This window comes from Manis javanica, chromosome 4 (assembly GCF_040802235.1).
Source record: "Manis javanica isolate MJ-LG chromosome 4, MJ_LKY, whole genome shotgun sequence".
Lineage (NCBI taxonomy): Eukaryota > Metazoa > Chordata > Mammalia > Pholidota > Manidae > Manis > Manis javanica.
Genome location: NC_133159.1, coordinates 110,842,521 through 110,867,485, shown reverse-complemented (window position 1 = coordinate 110,867,485; position 24,965 = coordinate 110,842,521). Strand labels below are relative to the sequence as shown.

Here is a 24,965-nt window from a genome sequence, read left to right as displayed (position 1 = left end):
TGCACACTTCTATGTTCCAATGTCTAGAACATCATCAGGTATTTGGTAAGAGCTCAAGAAATAATCATTGAACATGTGAATAAATAAATGAATGAGAAAAGAAAGAAAGGGAGTCAAGAAGGAAGGAAGGAAAGAAAGAAATTATATTCAGGGAGGGGAAGGATGCCAGGTGGCATTTGATGATCATACTGGCTGTCCCCATTTTCTCTGTGTGCATCTGCCATCCTCTCTAAGCCCCCATAAATGTGCCTGGGATAGTAAATGGCCTAGGTTACACCCTCCCCGACCAGCTGTCTCAGTTGCCAGAAGTCAGACATCAGCAAGAATTTAGGCTGAACAGGCACTCACCATCCAGTTTTAGGGGCTATCATCCAAGGACTGGATCCTGCTAGACCCAAGGCAGAAATCTCTCCTCCCGCTCCCTCCTTTCCTTCCCCATGAAACCCAGCAGCCCTTCATCTGAAAGACCCACTCACCCTGTCAGATCCAGAAGTGGACAAGTTAGTGCTGGAGGTTTAGGGCGGTTGAAGAGTGGGTGTCTGAGAGGTGTTTTATAGGCTCTGGCCGGACTAGGCTGCGGGTGAGCCTTTGCTCTGTCAGGAGCAGGCAGTGGCTCCGCCCATACCCGGGCACCTGCTGGGTGACATTCCTCTCGGTACCTCTTCAGTCAGCCCTTTCCAGGGAGATCCTGAGTTATCTTCTGAGGCTGGACACATGAACCTCAACAAACTGTATTCTTCCCTAGGCTTGGACTGCATGAAGTAGCATGAGGATTCCTGGCCCGTGGCTGAGAATCTGGTTTCTCATGATTTTATGATCCTGTTCTTTCTTGGAAACAAACAAACAAATGAAACAAACAGACTCTTCTCTCGTCCCAGTTCAGCCCATGACCCAGCTTCCTGTGCCCTCCAGGAAATGCCCTTCTAGACTTTTGGGACAGTTCTGAGCTCACACAGTTTTCAGACACATTCCTTTGCAGGTGTCTCTTCTCTCCTTCCCTCTGTCTCTCTCTCTCTCACACACATACACACAACAAAAAGTGTAGCTCTTTAAACAGTACTTCTTTTTTACTCAAGATAGAGGATTTGTTACATTCATTGAATACTGTCTCTGTGTCTATCAAAGGGGATCTATAAGAATTGGATACTTATAGTTTTATCCCTTTACAAATTTTTCCAAACTTTAAGGAATTGTAAGTTTTGCTCCTGTACCTTACTTAAACATTTAACATTTCAGTGGCTCTCTGTTGGTAAGTGCTAGCAGTTAATAAAATTAATTAAGTAAAAAGGAAAATTCAGAAGTGCAATATTTAAAAATATATCAGGTACAATTGTTTTTTGAAATATATAGCCCTATTTTCATTTAATAACAGTCATATTTCTGCCAGTAAAATTACTAGTTTATAATAGGGAATGAGAGTATGACTCTTTCAAGATTTTCTTTTTTCCCTGTTGTTCCATTACATTAACCTCTTAGAGATGTTATCAGTTTGTGTCCATGCAGGAAAACAGAAAACATGGCTTTTATTGATGGAAATAATAAAAATAGTATTGGGATTGGAGCATTAAAAAAAATGGGGAATTCTGTTATAATCAGAGCAGCTGCAACAACCTGAGACTGGGGGATTGAGGCAAAGAGCTTGCGGTTCTTGGAACCCAGAAATCAAGGAGCTGAATCCCAGCTGTGTGAGGAGGGGCACTCGCTAGTGGTGTTGGTGTTCCCAAGGGAACAAGAAGAGGCTAGTTCTGTATGTAAAACAGAGTATAGACTGTGAATATAAATCTATAGAACATAGAGAACACAATGTATATAGGATATATGCATAGATGATATAGATACAGATAATAGAGAGTGTAGAAAGGTAGGTGTGGAGCTGAAAGACAAAATTGTAATAATCAAGAGAGAATGCCAAGGTGGGAGGAGGAGAAGAGGACAGTGCTTCAGGCAGACATGCTAGGATAGGAGAGAAGAGACACCTGCAAAGGAATGTGTTTGAAAACTGCATGCTGTAAAAGTGCAAGAGAAGTCAGAGGATGTAGAGTAAGTAGATATGTGTGATTCTAACTGAGGGTTTGCATAGCTGAAAAATGAGAGTGGGGGTGTGATACTATGGGAAAACCAAGTCATAGTCAGCAGGTGAAACTAAAGATCAGTGCAATAGTTTTACTTCATTGGTTTCTTTCTATCAATATCAAAGAGACGCCACAGGGTTTTGTACAGGCCTCAGAGTGTTTAGGGTCCAGCAGTAGACTGGTAATCAAAAGGATTGGGTTCCAGCTCTAAGTTTGCCAGCATGGTCATCTTTGATTGTGGACAAATCATTTCACTGCTGGAGCATCTGCTTCTCCATCTAAGGTCCATCTGACTTAAAAAATTTATAATGATAATGGAATGAAAGCAGTTTTGTAAATGAAGTGCTTATGTGTTGCGCCAATAAGGAAAGCATGATCATCCTAATATATTTTGAAACATCTTTGAGAAGAAAATTGGTGGAATAAAATTCTGTTGTCAGGCAAAATTAAGAAGAAGAAAAAACTTGATTATATAGGCCTCTGAGTTCATATTCCCCTGGTGAGTATTAGAGATTCTGAATGGAGATTATAGAGGAAATGCTCCAGACCCAAGTCTGTCAAAGTCCAAAGGAGGTCAAGGCCAGATGGTACACAGTAAGCCCTACTTTATAAAGTTCAGGTGCCAGAAATTCAACTCATCAGGTCAGGGATTTACTCACACCACTCCTGTCCAGTCCCAAGCAGAAAATATTACCCACCTTTTGTACTATAGTCCACCACTCCTTGAGCAGCAGCAGTCCCCAGAAGCATCCCAGCCATGGAGCCCCCAGCTGGCTCACTCTCACAGCACTCAGTGCTTTGACTGGTGGTGGCTCCAGTGCAAGGGGTGGGGCTCTGGAGGTTCAGGCAGCCCCCACCTCCCTCAGAGCTGCAGCAGCACCCAGAGCTGGGGCCACAGAAGGAAGGGACTGGAGGGGGACGTGGGTCTGGGCACTAGGTCAGGCTCCTGGGTGTGAACTTAGAAGAACATTTAGGGGTGGGGCACCTTAATAGGCCCTTGGGAGGGGGCCCACTGCTGACAGGACATCTCAACTGGAGTCCAAGCAAGTTAAAGCAGTTCAAATGAAACTAAAACCAAATAAAATGCATCAAGCATAGAATAAGAAGTTTTCAAACCATTATCACTGTGCTAGTAACATGTTTGTGAAATGTACTCCCATTCCAGAACAAAAGTCCCATAAACGTGTGCAATTGGCATTTAAGTTCTGTGCACAGAAAGTCTGCTATGTACAAAAATCAGTTTGTCACTATTTTATGCATATGCCTGTGAAATGAACTCACAATTAGGCAGAGGACCATCTTCTTTAGTGGCATCAAGCATATGTGGGAAATCTGATGTCCAGGGAACAATCAATAGAGACTCGGAGGAGCTGCTCCCTTTCCCTCTGGCCTCAAGGACTGTGCTCCCCAAGGCTGAACCTTGTGGTCCCCAGAAATCTCACTGTGCTTCATCCCCTGACCCCTCCTCCTTACTCTGTCCTATTCTGTCATTTGCCACATCTGGAATATTCTCCAGACCCTTCTCCATGAAACCCAGAGCCTTCCCTTGGGCTTGCACAGACTCACTTATCAGGGCCAGACTCAAACGTAGCTTGAAGAAGTTCCTGAAGTGTCAGAGAGGATGAGAAAGAAGGGCCAGGGAAACCATTGATAGGGAATCCCCAAGGCTGTCTCTGCGAGCTGCAAGAGCAGCTCTTATGCAGCCGAGGAATGAGAGAGGCCACTGCCAACATTCCCCATCTCCAAGACCCCTCCTTCCCAGGAAGACACAGTGGTGCCCACCCTTCTCACTAGTGCCCAAGACCCGGAGGGGACTTCAACAAGTCACACCATGTCCTGAGATGAACCTCAGATGGCCTGAGATTTCCAAGAAGCTGGTCGCTGGGCTGAGGTCCCAAAGCCCTGGATCACCGTGTGCCAGTCTGTTCTCTGGAGATGGAGATCACAATTTTCATTCCAGGCTCTATGAGGTGGGGCATAGAACGGGAGGAACAGGAATGAAGGGACAGAGACGTTTAAGAGAAATTCTCAGGAAGAATCTATAAGAGTTGGTACCTCATTTATGTGTACAGTGGAAAAAATGGACAAGTCAAGGATTCTACCAAGATATCAAACCCCGTGCCAGGGAAACAACCATGTGATGGAGAGAGAACACCCACTGGGGGGCATAGATCTGAGGTCCAAAGGAGACCTTGCAGTGAAGAGATCCAGGAGACATTTAGAGATTCCAGCCAGAGGATATCAGTGCCTGAGCCAAAGAGACTAGGAGGCAAGCTCACCTGGCATTCACTATTATTTGTATGCACATCGAATACGTTTGTTTGAATAGCCACGTGTGCCACGTGTTCTGCAGGACCCCAGGAGGACAAGAAGAGGGTTTTTTTTACTCAGCGGCTCTCCCATTCTGATGGGATCCAAACTGTGGAGACTGATACAAATACTTAGACCACTTGTAAATACTCATAACAGGGCGTGCGGAGCAGGGACCACTTATGACATAGCATGGTGTGTGGCACTCATTTCTGGTACCAGGATGGAGAATGAGCACGCCAGAAGGAACTTGGACACCTTAACATATGGTGAAGTGCTTTCCTATCCCCAGCCCTGACAGCTGGGGCAATTAGCTCTTCTGTGCTTGTGTATCCAACCTCCAATCTAAGTATATAATTGTGTGCATGCACGTGCACAAACACACCCTCACATAAACACATGTACAGACCTACCCTACTCTCATTCCATCTTGGTTACAGGCACCTCTTCTCAGAAAATGAGGAAACTCAGATGCCAACAGCCAAGATAGAGTGGACTAAATGCCCACGGATCCCACTGGAAACTAGTGATTCAGGAGATGAGATTCAACACCATCTTCTTTGGATCAGGTGGACTGGTCTCATGCAAAGAATTCCAAAAAGTCCAGTGGACTATGAGCTTCTCAGAGAAGACGTTGGGTCTGATTTCCCTCTGAATCTCAAATTCCTGACAGATGAGTGGAGACATCATGCAATGTGCTAAATGAATGTCCACTTAGCTAAATACTTTGTTCATGTGTTAAATCATTTCACCCTTTACCTGAAAGTTCTTGGCGGGCAGGCTGTACCCCTAAAAACAGATGGTAAGTAAATTTGAGATGGGCACCTCTGGGCTAAGGGGAACTTAGCGGCCATGCACACCCTTCCTTCTACTGGGACCTGTGTCAGGAATGCGTCATGTCTGTTTTGTTCGTGGTTCTACCCCTGACACTAGGACAATGAGCGGCATGCAGTCTGCTCTCGACAGTGAATAAATTAAAGTAATCTGTCTAATCCAGACTCTTCTCTGATGACAAACTGAACTCAACCCCTTATTTAATAGCACTCCTCTCTCCTGTCAGAGGAAGAATCATACTCAGGCCCCACTGAAAGGCAGGCCCAGAGGGATGGATGGATGGAGGAGATTCTTTCCAATTCGAGTCTCTTACACAACCAGCCTAGGGATGGTGGGTACCTAAAAATGACCTAAAAGATAAGCCTGGATTGTGGGAAGGAGTCCAAATGGAGTATTTCCATGATGACAAATGAAAAATAAAAATGCTTTAATCCTAGAGACTCCAGAGGACACAAAGAGTCTTTGTCCAGGCAGTGTCCCAAGTCAAGTCTCCAGGATTCCAGCCTATGGAACATTGTGAGTTGTAAAGTCCTGGTTGATGCCAACCCCCAGGGATGGAGGGCAAGAGCCAGGAATGTAGAAATAACCCAGCCTGTGGTCGTTAGGTAGAAATAGATGTTAGGGCAGTGTTGTGTATTTTCTTCGATCGTTGCCCAGCTGCAACAAAGAATTATAGGGCAGAGACACAGTAGTGAAGCAGAGTAAAGTTTTATTTAAAGTTACTTAAAGAGAGAAGTGCACCACGCAACCTCAACAAGGACAGGTGCCCTGAAACGTTAGAGAGGGAAAGTTTAAGGTTAAAAGGTTACACACTTAGAAAATGTGGGTGACCTCAGAGAGAGGAGCTCCCCCTGAAAGGTGGAAAAGAGTTTAAAGTTAAAAGGTTGTGCACTTAAAGTGTGGGCAACCTCAGATAAAGGAGCACCCTGAAAGGTTGGGGGTTCCCCCTTTTAATGATTCCTTAGAAATGTGACTAAGGTCTGGTGGTGAAGATTTGTTAAGAGGTCCCTGAATACTTAGAACCAACTTAACCAATGAAGATCCTCCCCTGATTTCTCCCTGGGATCCCCAGCGTCTTGGTCTGGAAGCAGATCAAACAGGCTGGCTGCCCAGCCCCCATGGTGGGCTGAATTATTGTCTGTTTGCTAAAGAGTAAGTTAAGAATCTTACATTTTTAACTTCCTGGGTATTAAAATACAATCTTTAAGATGGAATACTTCCTGCCTATCAGTGTGTTGTTTATGGCTGGGCCTGCATGCGAATTTAGTTGCATAGGTAAGAAAATACTTAATTAGGGCTGGAAGAAGAAAAAAACAGCATATAGTAAAGGTAACAAAATAAGCTGCGCCTGCATGATTCACACAATAAAGACCTGGGTTATGCTGAGGATATTATCTCAGATATCATCTGGGGAATATTCAAACATTCTAGGTCAATGAGACAAGGACTGTGGGTGTAGTCAGAGTAGGGTGAGGGCCTGGGGGGGGAGTGGGGAAAGCAGCGCGTAATATTTACAGTCAAAGCAATGTAACAATGGGCAAAGAAGTCACTATTGAATGTCTGTGCTAAGCATTATGCAAAGTCAAAGTCACACTAGTTCTGTAAGGAAAAGATATAGACATCTTCAGTGAGATCACTTAAAGGTCAAAAGGTCAGGAGCAACTTGGACTGGAATGCTTGAGTGTTCTGCAAGGGTATCAGCATAACTGGTGACTCCACTGTCAGCCCTGGCAACAGACTGTGACCCAGCCCACCTTGAGGACAGGGCAGGTGATGCAAGTCCACACCCCTAAGTTTTTTCATGTTCTCGAAAAATCCTCAACTACCTATAAAACCCCCTAGACAATGCACCACTACGGGCTCCCTTGTCCCCTCCTGGAGTGAGCCAGAAGCTCTATTCTGTCACTTTATTTCTAAATAAAAGCCTGTACCTTGCTCTCCTGCCTCAAGTGTTTGTGAAACTCATTCTTTGGCTTCGTGGACAAGAACCCTGGTATCACCAAGTTGCTCCCGGCTTTTGAGATATATTAATTAATTTTGGGTCTATTTAGTGGACTTTCTGGCCTTTTTATCTTTCCACCCTGCTCATATCTATTTTCCTGCCTAACAGACAGAAATGAGTGGTATGGAAAAGAGAGACGGTCCCCCAAAGATGACTCAGGGAGTTGATCAGATAGAGCCAGAAAGCCAGAACTGACTCAGAGAGTTAATCAGATGAAGCCACAGGGTCCAAGAGTGACTCAGGAAATGTCCTGGGTCCCCCCAGACAAGAAACATCAGACGCACAGGCACAGCAGAGCCCCTGTCCCCATTTCACCAGTCTAGAGAACTGACAGCTGTCAACCAAAGACCTCTCTGCTCTGCCAACACCACAGAAAAGCACCCTCAGTGTGAGCATCATGGCCTGTCTTATCTTAGGGCAGGCCCGCTCTGTTGCTCTATGTGGAGTGTATTAAACTTTACTTTGCTTTCTTGACTTACTTCCTTGTCTCACTACATCTGACTTCCCTGTGACACCGAGCCGAGTCCTTTCATTCCTAACAGTTGTACAAGAGCCACTTCCCACCCATCCCAGAGCCAGCCTGGGGCCTATAAAAGACACCCCTGCTGCAGCATCTCCATCTGCTCTGACTCCACAAAGACAATTCTGTGCTCCATCTGTGAGCAGGGTGAGTGGGAAGCGGAGCCAGAGAGGGCGCTGAGCAGGATAACGGAGGAGTAGGCAGCTGGGAGAGGAAGAGCAGAAAATGGTAAGGAGGAGGAGGGAGGCTGAGCAGTGAAGTATTAGATTGCGGCCACACTTAAGCAGGAACAAAATTACAAAGAGGAAAAGATTGTACTGTGACCTAAGTGGTCATTGACACTGAGACAGGGACCACTGATGTAGTCAGAGTAGGGCGAGGGCCTCCGGAGGGGCAGGGCGGGATATTTGCAGTCAGAGCAATGTAACTACATGCAAGGAAACCCCCCCCCCCACTAAAACTCTATGTTAAACATTAAGCTCTAGAATCATTCTTCAGTGAGATCAGTTAATGTTCCCCAGATAAAGAAGAGTAGCACATGTTTTATTATGCTAATCATTTGTAATCCTATGTAAGACTCACTTTAGGATACTAAAAGGCCCAGGCCTATGTGCTGTCTTTCCTCCTTCAGATATGATGAGGTTGTTTTTTAAACTGAGAGACTAACTTAGCATGCAGACCCAACTGTAGAATGCATGGTAAAACACAGGAGGAATTCCATCTTAAAGATGAGATTGCATTTTAACACCCAGGAAGTTCAAGAGGTAAGATTCTTTAGCAAATAGACAATACCTCAGCCACCTTAGGGGCTGGGCAGGCAGCCTTTTGATGTACTCCCAGAACAAGAAGCCGGCATCCCACAGAGAAATCAAGGCAGGAAATTCTTTATGTTGAGTCAATTTTTAATATTCAGGGACCACTTAACAAGTCCACAACCCTAAACTTTTTCACATTCCCAAATATCCTCAGCTGCCTATAAAATCCCTAGACAACGCACCACCATGGACTCTCTTGTCCCCTCCTGGCGTGACCCGGGAGCTCTGTCCTTTCACTTTATCTCTAAATAAAAGCCTGTATCTTGCTCTCCTACCTTGAGTGTTTGTGAAGCTCATTCTATGGATTCATGAACAAGAACCCCAGCATCATATTTGGGGGCTTGTCTGGGATAACTTCGGAGATGAGTATCAGCATCCAAGCCTGCCTTTTCTTTCACTGTCCCTGTAAAAGGAAGCTGTCTGTGGCACACAGCATTGGGCGCTCGCCAGCCACTTAAATGGGACTAGCCTGGCTGCTGATCTCAAAGTCTTGAGCGACAGGGTCCCCTGCGTCTCCCTCAGTGGATCCCCCATATCCCTTGGGAGCCAGGAAAGTCAGCTGAGTGGAGGCCAGGATTCCCCTTCAGAGGCATCTCCTTGGATGCGAGGGACTGAGGAAAGCCATGGGCAACTGCGAGAGTCTAGGCTGAGGCTACACTTCTGCGGCTTTTCAAAGGCCCGCATGTCTGGAATCAGACCCCAACAGCCCAACTGGGTATCCTGAGGAGTGCCTCTTTTTCTGTCTCTGACTTCCAGCCTGCTTCTTCAGGCCGCCCTGGACTCAGTGAGGCAGGAGGCGTTCCTAATTCCATAACTCCCTTCTAACTTCTTCAATTTCACGGAACCAGATGCTCACCGTCGCAAGGTAGGAGAACTACACTTCGCTCTCACTCCTGACTAAATGCTGTACTTTTTATCTCATAAAAATGTGTCTGCAGCCAGCATTATACTGAACAGCGAGAAGCTGAAAGCATTTCCACTGAGATCGGGAACCAGACAGGGATGCCCACTCTCCCCACTGTTATTTAACATAGTACTGGAGGTCCTAGCCACGGCAATCAGACAAAACAAAGAAATACAAGGAATCCAGATTGGTAAAGAAGAAGTTAAACTGTCACTATTTGCAGATGATATGATACTGTACATAAAAAACCCTAAAGACTCCACTCCAAAACTACTAGAACTGATATCGGAATACAGCAAAGTTGCAGGATACAAAATCAACACACAGAAATCTGTAGCTTTCCTATACACTAACAACGAATCAATAGAAAGAGAAATCAGGAAAACAATTCCATTCACCATTGCATCAAAAAGAATAAAATACCTAGGAATAAACCTAACCAAGGAAGTGAAAGACTTATACTCTGAAAACTACAAGTCACTCTTAAGAGAAATTAAAGGGGACACTAATAAATGGAAACTCATCCCATGCTCATGGCTAGGAAGAATTAATATCGTCAAAATGGCCATCCTGCCAAAAGCAATATACAAATTTGATGCAATCCTTCTCAAATTACCAGCAACATTCTTCAATGAATTGGAACAAATAATTCAAAAATTCATATGGAAACACCAAAGACCCCGAATAGCCAAAGCAATCCTGAAAAAGAAGAATAAAGTAGGGGGGATCTCACTCCCCAACTTCAAGCTCTACTACAAAGCCATAGTAATCAAGACAATTTGGTACTGGCACAAGAACAGAGCCACAGACCAGTGGAACAGATTAGAGACCCCAGAAATTAACCCAAACATATATGGTCAATTAATATTTGATAAAGGAGCCATGGACATACAATGGCAAAATGACAGTCTCTTCAACAGATGGTGCTGGCAAAACTGGACAGCTACATGTAGGAGAATGAAACTGGACCATTGTCTAACCCCATATACAAAGGTAAACTCAAAATGGATCAAAGACCTGAATGTAAGTCACGAAACCATTAAACTCTTGGAAAAAAACATAGGCAAAAACCTCTTAGACATAAACATGAGTGATCTCTTCTTGAACATATCTCCCCGGGCAAGGAAAACAACAGCAAAAATGAGCAAGTGGGACTACATTAAGCTGAAAAGCTTCTGTACAGCGAAAGACACCACCAATAGAACAAAAAGGAACCCTACAGTATGGGAGAATATATTTGAAAATGACAGATCTGATAAAGGCTTGACGTCCAGAATATATAAAGAGCTCACACGCCTCAACAAACAAAAAACAAATAACCCAATTAAAAAATGGGCAGAGGAACTGAACAGACAGTTCTCCAAAAAAGAAATACAGATGGCCAAGAGACACATGAAAAGATGCTCCACATCGCTAATTATCAGAGAAATGCAAATTAAAACTACAATGAGGTATCACCTCACACCAGTAAGGATAGCTGCCATCCAAAAGACAAACAACAACAAATGTTGGCGAGGCTGTGGAGAAAGGGGAACCCTCCTACACTGCTGGTGGGAATGTAAATTAGTTCAACCATTGTGGAAAGCAGTATGGAGGTGCATCAAAATGCTCAAAACAGACCTACCATTTGACCCAGGAATTCCACTCCTAGGAATTTACCCTAAGAACGCAGCAATCAAGTTTGAGAAAGACAGATGCACTCCTATGTTTATCGCAGCACTATTTACAATAGCCAAGAATTGGAAGCAACCTAAATGTCCATCTGTAGATGAATGGATAAAGAAGATGTGGTACATATACACAATGGAATACTACTCAGCCATAAGAAGTGGAAAAATCCAACCATTTGCAGCAACATGGATGGAGCTGGAGAGTATTATGCTCAGTGAAATAAGCCAAGCGGAGAAAGAGAAATACCAAATGATTTCACTCATCTGAGGAGTATAGGAACAAAGGAAAAACTGAAGGAACAAAACAGCAGCAGAATTACAGAACCCAAAAATGGACTAACAGGTACCAAAGGGAAAGGAACTGGGGAGGAGGGGTTGGCAGGGAGGGATAAGGGGGGGGAAGAAGAAGGGGGGTATTAAGATTAGCATGCATGGGGGGGAGGGAGAAAGGGGAGGGTGGGCTGCACAACACAGAGAGGACAAGTAGTGACTCTACAACATTTTGCTAAGCTGATGGACAGTAACCGTAATGTGGTTGTTAGGGGGGACCTGATATAGGGGAGAGCATAGTAAACATAGTATTCTTCAGGTAAGTGTAGATTAAAAATTTAAAAAAAAAAAAAAAGAAAGAAAGAAAGAAAAGGGGGATTACTCCTTAACAGGATAAAACTATTGGTAAATCAAAGATCAACGCATGCTTTAAATATCCTTAATGTTGATCACTTAAAGGGTGTCAGATGATCAGCTATGGAGGTACTCTTTTCTGATAATATTCCTTTCTCTTAATTAAAAAAAAAAAAAAAAAGCAGTTACTGTGTGCTGACCTCCAATGAGTTCTGCACAGTGGTATAGAGGGCATGTCAAAGTGTGGGCAAAGGGTCTGTTTGTTTCTACGCAGAAGATCAAGGCCTAGCTTGGATACCCAGAAAATGAACTAAGATACGATATGAGGAGGAGCTTCCGGCATCAGCACTCTCTGGAGGACTCGTGCCGGGGGATGATCATCAAAAAGCCTCCACAGGGATCCGGACGATGCTGCGGTTGTGGCTGCATCCAGCCCACCATCTCCTGGACTTGCCATGAGAAGGAGGAGGGAGATGTCTAGGCTGGCATGTGCATACAGTGAGACAACGAATTTGACCGGATCTGTCTGTTGGAACTCAACCAGGAGTTGGGAGGGGTGCAAGTTGTAGCACCCCAAAATCTCATGACTATAGACTATCTATGGTTAAAAGAACATATGGGATGTGAACAGATCCCAGAAATGGGCTGCTTTAATTTGTCTGATGGTTCAAGTACAGTTGGAAAATATCCATCATATCATAGATAAATTTTCACAAATGCCTAGGGTGCCTAAATGGTTTTCTTGGCTTCACTGGAGATGGCTGGTAATTATAGATTTGCTTTGTTTATGTCACCGTATTCCTATTATGTCAATATGTGTGTGCAAATTAGTTAGTAGTTTAAAACCTATACATACTTAAGGTACTATACAAGAAGATATGTCAAAGAAATAATCAATCCTCCCAAGTTTCCTTCATATGCTACATCTATAGCTTTTCTTCTTCCTTCCTAATTACAAACTTTAAATAGAATTCGTGCCTCATATCGAATTTACCGAGTATCATAATTCCTCCAGGTGGTAAAGATACCTCGAGACAAGTGCTGGGCATAGAAGCCACAGGGCATAAATCTGCAAAGAAGTAAAAAGCTAACCTTTGCAAACAATATGGCTTCTCTCTCACTTACCAACTTTACATTTCCCTGTATGGCCCCGGAAGATGACTGGTTAGCCAGAGACGGGTAAGATTCCTCAAGGGAGGAACAACCTAAGACAGGCACAGTCGCAGGGGGGCCATCAGGTGAGAATTTGGGGATCAACAGAGGTGAGGCTCAGAACCTCACCCCCCCTGTTTTGAGAGAAATCTTCTGCATCCGTGGATGTTTTGCTGCCCTTGTCTAGCCTGGATTAATACTTAGTCCATAGGCACACACCTGATCATCTGATCATCTACATTTGCCTTCTTACAGCACTAAACTATGTTTTCTACCTTTATCTTGCATCTACCTACCACTTCAGCATTTTATTAAAAATAAAAATAATAATAATAATAGGAGAAATGTGGGATCAACATGTAAATCAAGTACAAAAATCAAATGAATATTCATATTTGACCTGATGGTTTATAGGTCATATTGCATGATCAAAACCGAAAGTTTCTGTGATGACTGCCCTTGTACTGTTCACCATGTAAGAATTTATTCACTCTGTAAGAATTCGTTCACCATGTAAGAACTTGTTCGTTATGCTTCAGAAGATTGGAGACTGACGAGAATTAGGCTTGAGATGGATTAATGATTGTACATTGAGCATTGACCCCCCTATACTGAATTTTATTGTTGTTAACAACCATTTGATCAATAAATATGAGAGATGCCCTCTCAAAAAAAAAAAAAAAAAAAATGTGGAAAATGAGGCTTAGATTGACTTGCTCAAGACCACCCAACTATTAAGTGGTGGGACCTGCATTGGAAATGAGGGGTACAGTGGTGAACAAGACAGGCAAGGTCTCTGCCCTCACAGAGCCTGCGGTTTAATGGAGCAGGTGAATGTACCATCCATGAGACACAGGGGAAACTAGCATGCTTTGCCCAGTAATGAGTTCCCTACAGCACCGATTCTCCACTCAGGCTGCCAGGTAGGATCATGTGGGGAGCTAAAGAAACTAGCAATGCCACAGCCCCACTCCAGACCAATGGAACCCAGACCACTGGGAGGAGGCTGGGCAGCCATTGGTGTGCAGCACAAACTCTCCAGGTGACTGCAGTTGACTACAGGTTGAGGACCACCACTGGCCAACAGCTACCAGAACCCCTGAACGAAGCAAGCACAGAACATGTGTTTTAAACTAAAGAATTGGGGGAGTGTTATGACCATCAGGGCTGCTCCTTTGGAAGAAGCAGTGCCCCTCAGAACATGAGTGGAAGGCAAAAAGGGCTACTGGGGAGACCCCAGACAGATACACCCCCACCAGGCTGCCCCAGATAACAGAATGGTGGTGGCAGAGCGACAGGCTAATATGAATTATCTCAAGGCCCCTGGCTGTCATCTGCCTGAGAGATTTTATTTATTTATTCCAGTTTCCAAAGAGGGTCCTTTTGCTAGACTGCCTTGAGATTTAAGTGTAAAATGTAAAGCACTAATTAAAATACATAAAACATGGCATGGAGCAATTAGAGTGGCAGGAAGTAGCACAGAGAAAGCTCATCAGCCGTGAGTGTCTGAGACTGGGTGGGAAAAGGCTATTTACTGGATTGAGACTGCCGTGCCCCAGGCATTGGCAGGCAGGGGTGAGGGGGCGAGGCCGTTACAGGAGCCCCGCTCCTCCAAGCTGGATGTGGAGAGATGGTCTTTAACCATAAGGAGCCCCCGTCTGAGGGGAGACATGGCCCTGCCCTCGGGGAGCCCCAGTCTGAGGGGAGACACAGCCCTGCCTTTGGGGAATTTCTCATCAGTGTCTGGGTGTCCAGTGAGTATCTTCGTATCACCTGTGTGTAGTCAGTTGATTTTGTGTGAAAGTGCCAGCTGAGTAATTGTGGTTATTCTCAGTCCCACTGGAAACTTTTTAGTGTGTGAAAAGAGTTTTAATTGGACCTGTGTGCTATCACTTATACAGTTGTGATTTTATAAACATTTTGTCAAAGAATATCTTTTATTCCTGTATCTATCTCTACCAGCTGATGGCCAAAGAAGACCCATAATTTATATGTTTACTACTACTAATAAAAGCTGATAGTTACAAAAAAAAAAAAAAAAAAAAAAATGTGTCTGGGCACTCGTTAGCCACTTAAAAGGTGATTAGCATTGGCTACCAGTCTTAAGTCTCGGGTGAAAGGTTTCCTGGTGTCTGCTGCTCCTTGATCCCCCACCTCTGGATGAACAGGAGTGTCAGGGAGTGGCTGAGCAGATTTCCTACTTTCCTACCCTAATCTGTGGACTCTGACAGCAGACTGGACTAGTAGACAGTGGTCCTGAGATCTTGGCTCCAGACGATTGATCCAACGGCACTGAGTGAACCTCCTGCTTGGCTGCTGCCTATGCAAGATGACACCTGACCTCTTGTCTCAGAGATAAGATTTCTTACAGTGGGTGACTAGTGGCATAATTCCCAGGAAGTGGCAGAAACTGTTGTTTGAGAGTATAGACCCTCCCCCATAAGTGTCCATGGCAGCCCCTGAATTTTATTTCTGGCCTTAACAAAAAGTTCCCTTGCTCCCCATTCAAAGCAGTCCTCTTAGGCCTGTGCCACTTTCTCCTGTGTAATGTAAATGAAGTCTGCAAAGTGATCAAGCTGAAACCTGAGACCAACATGTAAATGGCTCCATGCTATTGATGTCCTTTCCTTAGAGGCAGTCACCCTGGGGCTAGGCATTTCCTTTTCTGCAGCCCCAGGGAAAGCAAAACAGGCTTGTGACTTAGATCAAGGCTCTGGCAGCAAGAAGTCACACTGTCCCTGCGCTTATCAGACAGGCAGGGGGCTCTCAAGGAAAACTCATGTAGAGAAAACTAGGGAAACTCCCAAAAGGCATAAGTAGGAGCACACTGGTAAGGTCCCACTAAATCCAGAGCTCCGAGGTGGCTCATGCTTAGTGGGAAGGCAAGAGGGGAATCGAGGCAAGGTGCAGGCCATGATGGTAAGGGGTGGTTAAATCCAGTAGGCCTGGCAGAGGGCGTGATTGACCACTGTCACCTAAGCTCCAAGGCGAGGGGACGCCATCACGGAGAGAGAGGCTGATCAGGTGCTTGACACCCATCTTTCTCTCTCTCTTTCAGATGGGAGCATCCTCTTCAAGGTTAAAGCCAGACATGCTTCTGGCATACATTCTGAGGAACTGGGAGCAATTTGATCCCCAAACCCTGTAAAAGCAGTGCCTTATCTTCTTCTGTACACAAGCCTGGCCTCAATACAAACTCTCTGATGGAGAGTCTTGACCCTCTGAGGGAAATATGCTATATAATAAAGATTAACTTTGCCACAAAGAAGGAAAATGGTCAGAAGTCCCTTAGGGAAAGTAAAAGACTATGCCAAAAAGGTGGATTAATTCCAGACCCTACTCCAAACCCTAATTGTCCCCCATTAGCTCTGCCATGCCCACCTTATCCAGATCTAAGTCCACTTGCCAAGAACCTCAGAAGTCAGACCACAGGAGAACTACCACCCCAAGCATCCTTGCCCCAATCACCCCTCCAGGCTCCCAAGGTGGTGAAGAAAAGACAGTTATACCCATCCTTATTGCCCTTATGGGAAGTAGTCAATGGAGAGTGGGGACTGGCTTTGGTCCATGTCCCCTTTTCCCTCCAAGACCTGAGGCAAATTAAACAAGACATGGCTAAAATTTCAGACGACCCAGACAAATACATAGAAGACTTCCAAGGGCTTACTTTAACTTTTGAACTGGCTTGGAAGGATGTTATGCTTCTATTAAATCAAATCCTCACTGCAGGAGAGAAAGAAAAAGTATTCAGAGGAGCCTTAGAGTTTGGAGATGAATGGTATACTACAAATGTGAGTGGCAAATCTCCAGAAGAGCTCACCTGAGTCCCCACTGGCTGTCAGGCAGTGCCATTCACTGACCCAGAGTGGGGCCAAGATACAGATGATGCCGATAACTGGTACAGGAACCACATTATAACTTGTATTTTAAAAGGGCTGAAAAGAGCATGAGTAAAACCTATAAATTAGTCTAAATTATCAGCCATGATGCAGGAAGAAAAAGAAAGCCCCTCAGCCTTCCTGGAATGGCTCAGGGAGGCACTACTGAAGCACACATATGTCCCCAGAGGGCCAAGTCATTCTCAAAGATAAATTCATCACCTAATTGGCCACAGATATCAGGAGGAAGTTACAAGAATTGGCATATGGCCCAGAGCAAAATCTGGAAAGCCTCCTGAATGTTGCCACATAAGTTTTCTATAAAAGAGACAAATATGAAGAGAGGGACTGAGACAGGAGAGATAACTTGTGACTTAGAGGCATTAGTGATAGCCTTATAGAGAGTCAACTTTGGGCCTCCAAGGTTAGAGAAAAGGAAACCAGCCCCACAGAGTGGGCCCCGGGCAGCCTGTTAACTCTGTGGCAGAGAGGAGCATTTTAAGCGAGAGTGCCCTATGGATGGTGCTCCAAACCATCAATGCCCTGCCCACTCTTTCAAGGAGACCACTGGAAGCAGGATTGACCTCAGAGGCATAGGCAACTGGGGTCAGACTTCCAACCATGTGGTCAGGACTGAAGGGGCCCGGGGCCACCCGTCCTGGCTTCTGTCACCATCATAACCCCACAGGAGCCCCGCATGGTTCTCTCTATAGGAGGCCACACCATCAATTTCCTGCTCGATACAGGAGCCGCCTATTTGGGCCTCCTCCATAATCCCAGCCCTCCCTCCCTCCTCCCAGTCAGCTACTGTTAGAGGCATATCTGGGAAGCCCAGGACCAAATATTTTACTCAGCCTTTAAGTTGTGAATGGGACTCAGTGCTATTTTCACATGCCTTCCTAGTAATCCCAGATGGTCTGACACCGCTTCTAGGCCATGATATACATTCTAAAGTAAAAGCCTCTGTACATACTAATGCAGAAAAAGATAAGCAAAATCTTCCCCTAGTGGAAGTAGTCATTAACCCTGAAGTCTGGGCAACTAATGTAATCATTGGAAAAGTGGTGGTAGCCATGCTGCTCAAGCTGTGTAGCAAAGCTCAGGCTGGAGGAAGACCCCCACAAAGCAGGGGCCTTTGCAGCTGGCTCCCCCTATTACCCACCTTGATTTTGTTATTCTCCATTATACTATTGGCTTTGCTTTTGCTTGTATTGTTGCCAAGGGCTAGGCTAACCTTTGATAAGCAGCATGGAAAGGAGGAGAACATACTCTTCCCAAAAGCTTTTCAGGACAGTGAACATGAAGAATAGAACATGCAGGGGCCAGATGATGATCTTGGCATGGATACCAAAACCTGCAGGGAGGTAGTCAATCATTGACTACCCCATCTCCACCTAAGTGGGAATGCCCCCCTTGTTTGCATGCTAGTGAAATTAGTGATGAAGAGTTTTATAGGAAAATTAGAGAAATAGAGTTATGGGGGAATACTGAATGGAATAACCCTGTCTGATACTTAATCCATCTTCCCATGTTTTCTTCCATCTGCTACTTCTATAGCTTTTCTTCTTCCTTCCTAATTACAGCACTTTACTAGAATTAGTGCCTCATATGTGAAATTATCAAGTACCATAATTCTTCCAAGTGGTAAAGATACCTCAAGACAAGTGTTGGGCATAGAAGCCACGGGGCATACATCTGTAAAGAAGTGCAAAGCTAACCTTTTCAAAGAATATTACTTCTCTCTCACTTACCAGGTTTACATCTCCCTGTATGGCCCCAGAAGATGGCTGGTTAGCCAGAGACAGGTAAGATTCCTCAAGGGAGGAATAAAATAAGACAGGAACAGTCACAGGTGAGCCATCAGGGGAGAAAATGGGGGCCAACAGAGGTGAGGCTTACAACCTCGCACCCCCAGTTTTGAGAGAAATTATCTACACCCATGGATGTTTTGTTGCCCTTGTCTAACTTAGATTAATACCTAGTCTATAGGCACAGACCTGATCATCTACACTTGCCTTCTTACAGCACTAAATCGTGCTTTCTATCTTTATCTTGCATCTACCTATGATAGAATAAATACTATGAGGGGATAAAATGTACCCATTGCATTAAAAATATAGATGATGATACCTGCCTAGCTAACTGTGGCAGTGGGTTACCTGTATTTCACCCTGAGCTGATAGACTCCATAGTCACTGCTACATACTGCACGCTCCTGTGGTCACATCCACTACTTAGAAATTGCATTGCATATGCACATAAAACACGATACTGTACATGTTGCTAGGAAACCATTAGGGCAAGAAACCAAAAAAAGATCACCTAACACTTGACTAACCATGTATAGATTAGAAAGAAAAAAGCTTGCCTATGCTTCTTAATCAAAAGAACAAATAAAAAACAATCATATCCTTGTGCAAAATGGTATAAATAAAGATGCCATCGGCACTTTGTCGAGAGACCACCTCCATCCGACTCTGTGTCCTTTCTCTTCTTTCAGGCAACAACCCCCCATGGGAGCTGGACTCAGGCAGAAAAGCAAAATCAACCCAACCAGTACAAGTCCATCTTAAAGACCCTTATTGCTTCCCTCATAAAAGGCAGTATCCCTTAAAACCAGAAGCTCGTGAAGGTTTAAAGCCAATTATTAATGACTTAAAGGCTCAAGGCCTCTTAATAGCCTGTAACAGCCCTTGCAATACTCCCATATTTAGAGTACAAAAGCCAGATGGAAGCTGGCACCTTGTACAAGACCTGCGAGCCATTAATGAGGCAGTTGTGCCCCGATGTCCTTTAGTAGCTAATCCCTATGCCCTATTATCCAGGATTCCTGAGGGAGCAGCATGGTTCATTGTGCTAGACCTAAAAGATGCTTTCTTTTGTATCCTTCTTGCACCTGAGTCCCAAATTCTCTTTGCTTTTGAAGATCCTATAAATCCCTCAGCCCAATTAACCTGGACAGTCTTGCCCCAAGGATTTAGAGATAGCCCACATCTATTTAGGCAAATCTTAACTAAAGACCCAGCTTCCTTTAATTCAGGGGAAGCAGAAACCATCCAATATGTGGATATACTGCTCTGTGCCATCACTAAAGCATAGCGTCAGGAAGGTACTCAGAAATTACTAAACTTTCTAGCTGACTGTGGCTATAAAGTCTCCCAAAAGCACAGATCTGTGAGCAGCAAGTAAAATATTTGGGCCTTAACCTCTCTCAGGGAACCAGAGCCCTGGGAGAAGAGAGAATATAACCCATTCTCTGCCACCCATTACCCTCTACTATCAGGCAACTGTGGGGACTTTTGTGCACCACTGGATATTGCAGAATTCAGGTCTCCAGATATGGAGAGTTAGCCAAACCCCTCTACCAACTCCTTAAAGAAGCCCCAAAGGAAGGCACCATAAAACTCCAGTGGGAACCTGATGCCATTAAAGCTTATGAAGCTTTGAAGAAAGCCCTACTTCAGGCCCCGCCTTAAGCCTGCCCACCGGAAACCGGTTTAACCTGTTCGTTACTGAGGGATCAGGAGTGGCACTGGGAGTACTGACTCAACCTCGAGGAGAAATGCAGCAGCCCATAGCCTATCTAAGGAAAGAGCTGGACCCAGTAGCTACGGGCTGGCCACACTGTGTGAGGTCTGTGGCAGCCGTAGCCCTGCTATACCTGAAGCCACAAAGCTGACCCTGGGGAAAGATTTAATAGTGCAGGCACCCCATAACATCACCAGCTTATTGAACACCGGGGGGACCTGTAGCTGTCAGATAGCAGGCTACTAAAATATCAGTCGCTCCTCCTTGAGGGCCCTGTCACCCAGCTTCGGACATGCTCCACCCTGAATCCAGCTACCTTTCTACCTGAATCCATGAGTAAAGGACCTGAGCATGACTGCCAGCAGGTCCTTGCCCTAAACTATTCTGCCAGAGAAGACCTAAAAGACAGCCCCGTAGGGAGCCCAGAGTTGTCCTCTTCACAGACGGCAGCTCCTTTACTGAACAAGGCCAGTGGAAAGCTGGCTATGCAGTTGTCACTCTCTGGGATACTACCGAGTGCCAACCATTTCCACCAGGCACGAGTGCCCAGCTGGCAGAATTAATAGCCCTCACTCGGGCCATTGAAATAGGAAAAGGAAAAAGAGTCAATATATATATATATACTGACTCGATGTATGCCTACCTAGTGCTGCATGCCCATGCAGCCATATGGAAAGAAAGAGACTTTAAATTCTGAAGGTTCCCCTATCAAATACCATAATGAAATTAACCAGCTATTACAAGCTGTGCATTTGCCTAAAGAAGTAGCAGTTTTCAGTGCAGAGGCCAGCAGAAAAGAATAGATGAAATAACAGAAGGAAACAGGCGAGCTGATACAAAAGCCAAAGAGGCAGCTCGAGAAACTTATAAGGCACCTATCCAAGCCCTCTCTTATGGACAGGTGTGCCGGCTAATATTATCCCCAGCTAAAGTAAAAAGGAGCTGCAAGATGGCCTCTCCAAAGGCGGTTCTCTCCTTCCCTCTGGTTGGCTTCAGACAGAAGATGAGGAAGTTTATTTACCTCAGAGTACAGAATGGAAAGTTCTTAAAACTTGACACCAGACTTTCCATTTAGGTATAGAAAATACCTATCAGATGGCCAAAAGTATTTTTTGCAGGCAGTAGTCTATTAAAGAAAATAGAGCAAATCACTAAAGCCTGTGAGATCTGTCAAAGAAATGACCCACTAAATAAAAAAGCCACTCATCCTGGGTTACAGCGAGCAGGCAGATACCCAGGAGAAGACTGGCAAATAGATTTCCAGATATTCCAAAGGCAAAAGGACTCCAGGATCTCCTCGTGTGGATAGATACATTCACAGGATGGGTCGAGGCCTTCCCCTGTAGAGCTGAACAAGTAAAAGAAGTAGTAAAGGTCCTCTTACATGAAATTGTTCCTTGATTAGGGATGCCCCAAGGATTACAAAGTGACAATGGCCTGGCATTTAAAGCAGCCTGTCACTCAAGGAGTGTCCGGGGGCCCTTGGTATTCAGTATAATTCACACTGTGCCTGGAGGCCACAATCCTTAGGCAAAGTGGAAAAGACTAATGACATCATAAAATGACATTTAAGGAAACTGTCACAAGAAATTTACTTGCCCTGGCCTGACCTACTACCATTAGCCATAATAAGAAAAAGAAACACTCCCAAAATTCTGGGGTTAAGCCCCTTTGAAATGCTCTGTGGAAGACCTTTCTTAAAGAATAATTTAATCATGGACAGAGAAGTCACAGAAATAATCCAGTATGTGACACACCTTGCTAAATTCCAGGCACTCCTTCAAAATCTATTTGAAGGACAAAATAGAACCCCTGGGGTACCCCTCTTTGAACCAGGAGATCAAGTCCTAATTAAGTCAATTCCTTCTAATTCTCCAACTCTTAATCCAGTCTGGGAAGGGCCCCACACTGTTATACTCTCTTCTCCTACTGCTGTCAAGGTCACAGGTATCGAAGCCTGGATTCACCACTCCAGAGTAAAGGCCTGGGAGAACTCTTCCCAAGACCTCCCAGACAACACAGATAAAGAAGAACCCATTGTACAGAGCACCAAAGCTCAAGAACCTGAATATGCCTGCAAACCTTTAAAAAACTTGAATCTACTATTCAAAAAGAAGAAAACCCCAACTAAAGATGCTTAAGATAAGCACCCCATGACTTCTGAATATGACATAGTTTTTCTGTACTCATAAATACAGCATGCCCATCTCTTTATGTTATTAGAAATCTCCTCCTGTAAAATCAATATGAAGTCTATATTATTCTTCCATTTGCTACTCTCTAATACTCCTTTCATAATAAATGAATCTAACTCCTTTTTAACTTAAGCTGAAGATTTAGCTAAAGTAAGTGGAAGTTCATCCTGTTGGATATGCAGATTACTTCCTATTTCTAGTACCTCAGGAATCCCTTAGTGGGTGTCTCCTCTTCAGAGACATAATTAGTTACAATTACAAATTCTTAAATATGATGTGTACACTGCCCACACAGTATTAAGTTTTGAAATAACTAATTGGAATGTAAAATTCTGGCCCATTAATAATACCTTGAAAGACAAAAGGCCTTAAATGATACTATCTAAAGAATAGCACTAGACATCTTAACAGCAGCACAAGGAGGGACCTGTGCCATAATCAAAATTGAGTGTTGTGTGTATATTCCAAATTATTCACAAAATGTCTCTGATTCACTCCAGGACCTCCGAAGGCAAGTCCAAGCTATGTCAGACCCAGAAGTCCCATGGACTACTACAATATAGAACTGAGTTTCTAAATCTTTTCGGTGGAAATCTATTCTACTTATTGAGCTCACCATTCTCCTGATGTTAATATTTGGCCACTGTTTACCTAATCTAATAACACGAGGTATTCTTTCTCACCTAGAAGCCATAAAACTACAGAGTGATGGCAATAGAAACCAGGATGGAAGCTCCCATCTTCTGAGGCCCTCCTGACCGACCACTGATTGAGACCTATCTGCACCTCTTACTGCACACCCTCTCAGCATGAAGCCACCAGAGTGGTTATCGCCCCCTTTCCGTAGCAGCAGCTAGGTTCTCTATCGGTAGAGGGGGGAATGAGTCAGGGACCATTGATGTAGTCAGAGTAGGGTGAGGGCCTCTGGAGGGGGCACGGTGGGATATCTGCAGTCAAAGCAAAGTAACTACATGCAAGGAAATCCCCCCTACTAAAACTCTATTTTGAACATTAAGCTCTAGAATCATTCTTCAGTGAGATCAGTTAATGTTCCCCAGATAAAGAAGAGTAGCACATGTTTTATTATCCTAATCATTTGTAATCGTGTGTAAGATTCACTTTAGGATACTAAAAGGCCCAGGCCTATGTGCTGTCTTTCCTCCTTCAGATCTGATGAGGTGATTTTGGAAACTGAGCAACTAACTTAGCATGCAGACCCAGTTGTAGAATGCATGGTAAAAGACAGGAGGAATTCCGTCTTAAAGATAAGATTGCATTTTAACACCCAGGAAGTTCAAGAGACAGGATTCATTAGCAAATAGACAATACCTCAGCCACCTTGGGAGCTCGGCAGGCAGCCTTTTGATATGCTCCCAGACCAAGACACCATTATCCCAGAGAGAAATCAAAGCAGGAAATTCCTCATGTTAATGTCTAATATTCAGGGACCACCTAACAAGTACACACCGCTAAACTCTTTTCACGTTCCCAAATATCCTCAGCTGCCTATAAAACCCCAAGACAACGCACCACCATGGAATCTCTTGTCCCCTCCTGGCATAAGCCAGGAGCTCTTTCCTTTCACTTTATCTCTAAATAAAAGGCTGTACCTGGCTCTCCTAACTTGAGTGTTTGTATAGCTCATTCTTCAGCTTCGTGATCAAGAACTCCCAGCATCAACACTTTGTCACTCTTGAAATGGCCCTAGGCTCGAGGGTAAGTATGCTGATGTCATTTAGACTAGGGCCTTATTTGATATTAAGGTTTTGCCTTTCAGAGACTTTTGAATACTGCATGCAGAGTAACAGAATATTTCCTACATCAGTATTTAAATCTATATACTTTTAACTAGAGGGAGGATTTATATTTGTTTGTTATTTAATTTCTATTTAAAAAATTTTTTTTGTTGTCATCATTCATCTACAATTACATGAAAAACATTATGTTTACTAGGCTCTCCCATACCCCAAGTCCCTCCCACAAACCCCATTAGAGTCACTGTCCATCAGCATAGTAAGATGTTGTAGAATCACTACTTGTCTTCTCTGTGTTGCACAGCCCTCCCCTTTCCCCCACCCCCATATATACACGCTAATCATAATACCCCCTTTCTTCTTCCCCACCCTTACTCCTTACTACCTTCCCATTCTCCCCAGTCTCTTTCCCTTTGGCAACGGTTACTCGCCATTCTTGCGTTCTGTGATTCTGCTGCTGTTTTGGTCCTTCAGTTTTTCTTTTGTTCTTATACTCCACAGATGAGTGAAATCATTTGGTATTTGTCTTTCTCCACTTGGCTTATTTCACTGAGCATAATACCCTCTACTTCCATCCACGTTGTTGCAAATTCTAGGATTTGTTTTCTTCTTATGGCTGAATAATATTCCATTGTGTATATGTACCACATCTTCTTTATCCATTCATCTACTGATGAACGCTTAGGTTGCTTCCATTTCTTGGCTAT

General features: G+C 44.2%; 2 long non-coding RNA genes across 8 annotated transcripts in view; one reads left to right on the top strand and one right to left on the bottom strand.

Annotated features, from left to right (window-relative positions):
• The window catches only part of LOC118972192 (uncharacterized), a 67,981-nt gene extending 65,196 nt beyond the window's left edge, over positions 1-2,785 (bottom strand). For 6 of the 7 annotated variants that reach the window (XR_012130384.1, XR_012130380.1, XR_012130383.1 and 3 more), the window contains exons 1-2: positions 2,771-2,785; positions 477-828 (exon numbers count right to left, since the gene is read on the bottom strand). This is a non-coding gene — a long non-coding RNA (uncharacterized lncRNA). The remainder of the gene's footprint in view (positions 1-476; positions 829-2,770) is intronic. The other variant, XR_012130381.1, reaches the window with a different exon arrangement.
• Positions 2,786-7,828: 5,043 nt separating this feature from the next.
• Positions 7,829-23,184, top strand: LOC140848993 (uncharacterized). Its single transcript, XR_012130377.1, has 4 exons — positions 7,829-7,966; positions 9,310-9,418; positions 18,536-18,586; positions 19,282-23,184. It is a non-coding gene; the product is annotated as an uncharacterized lncRNA (long non-coding RNA).
• Positions 23,185-24,965: the final 1,781 nt, after the last annotated feature.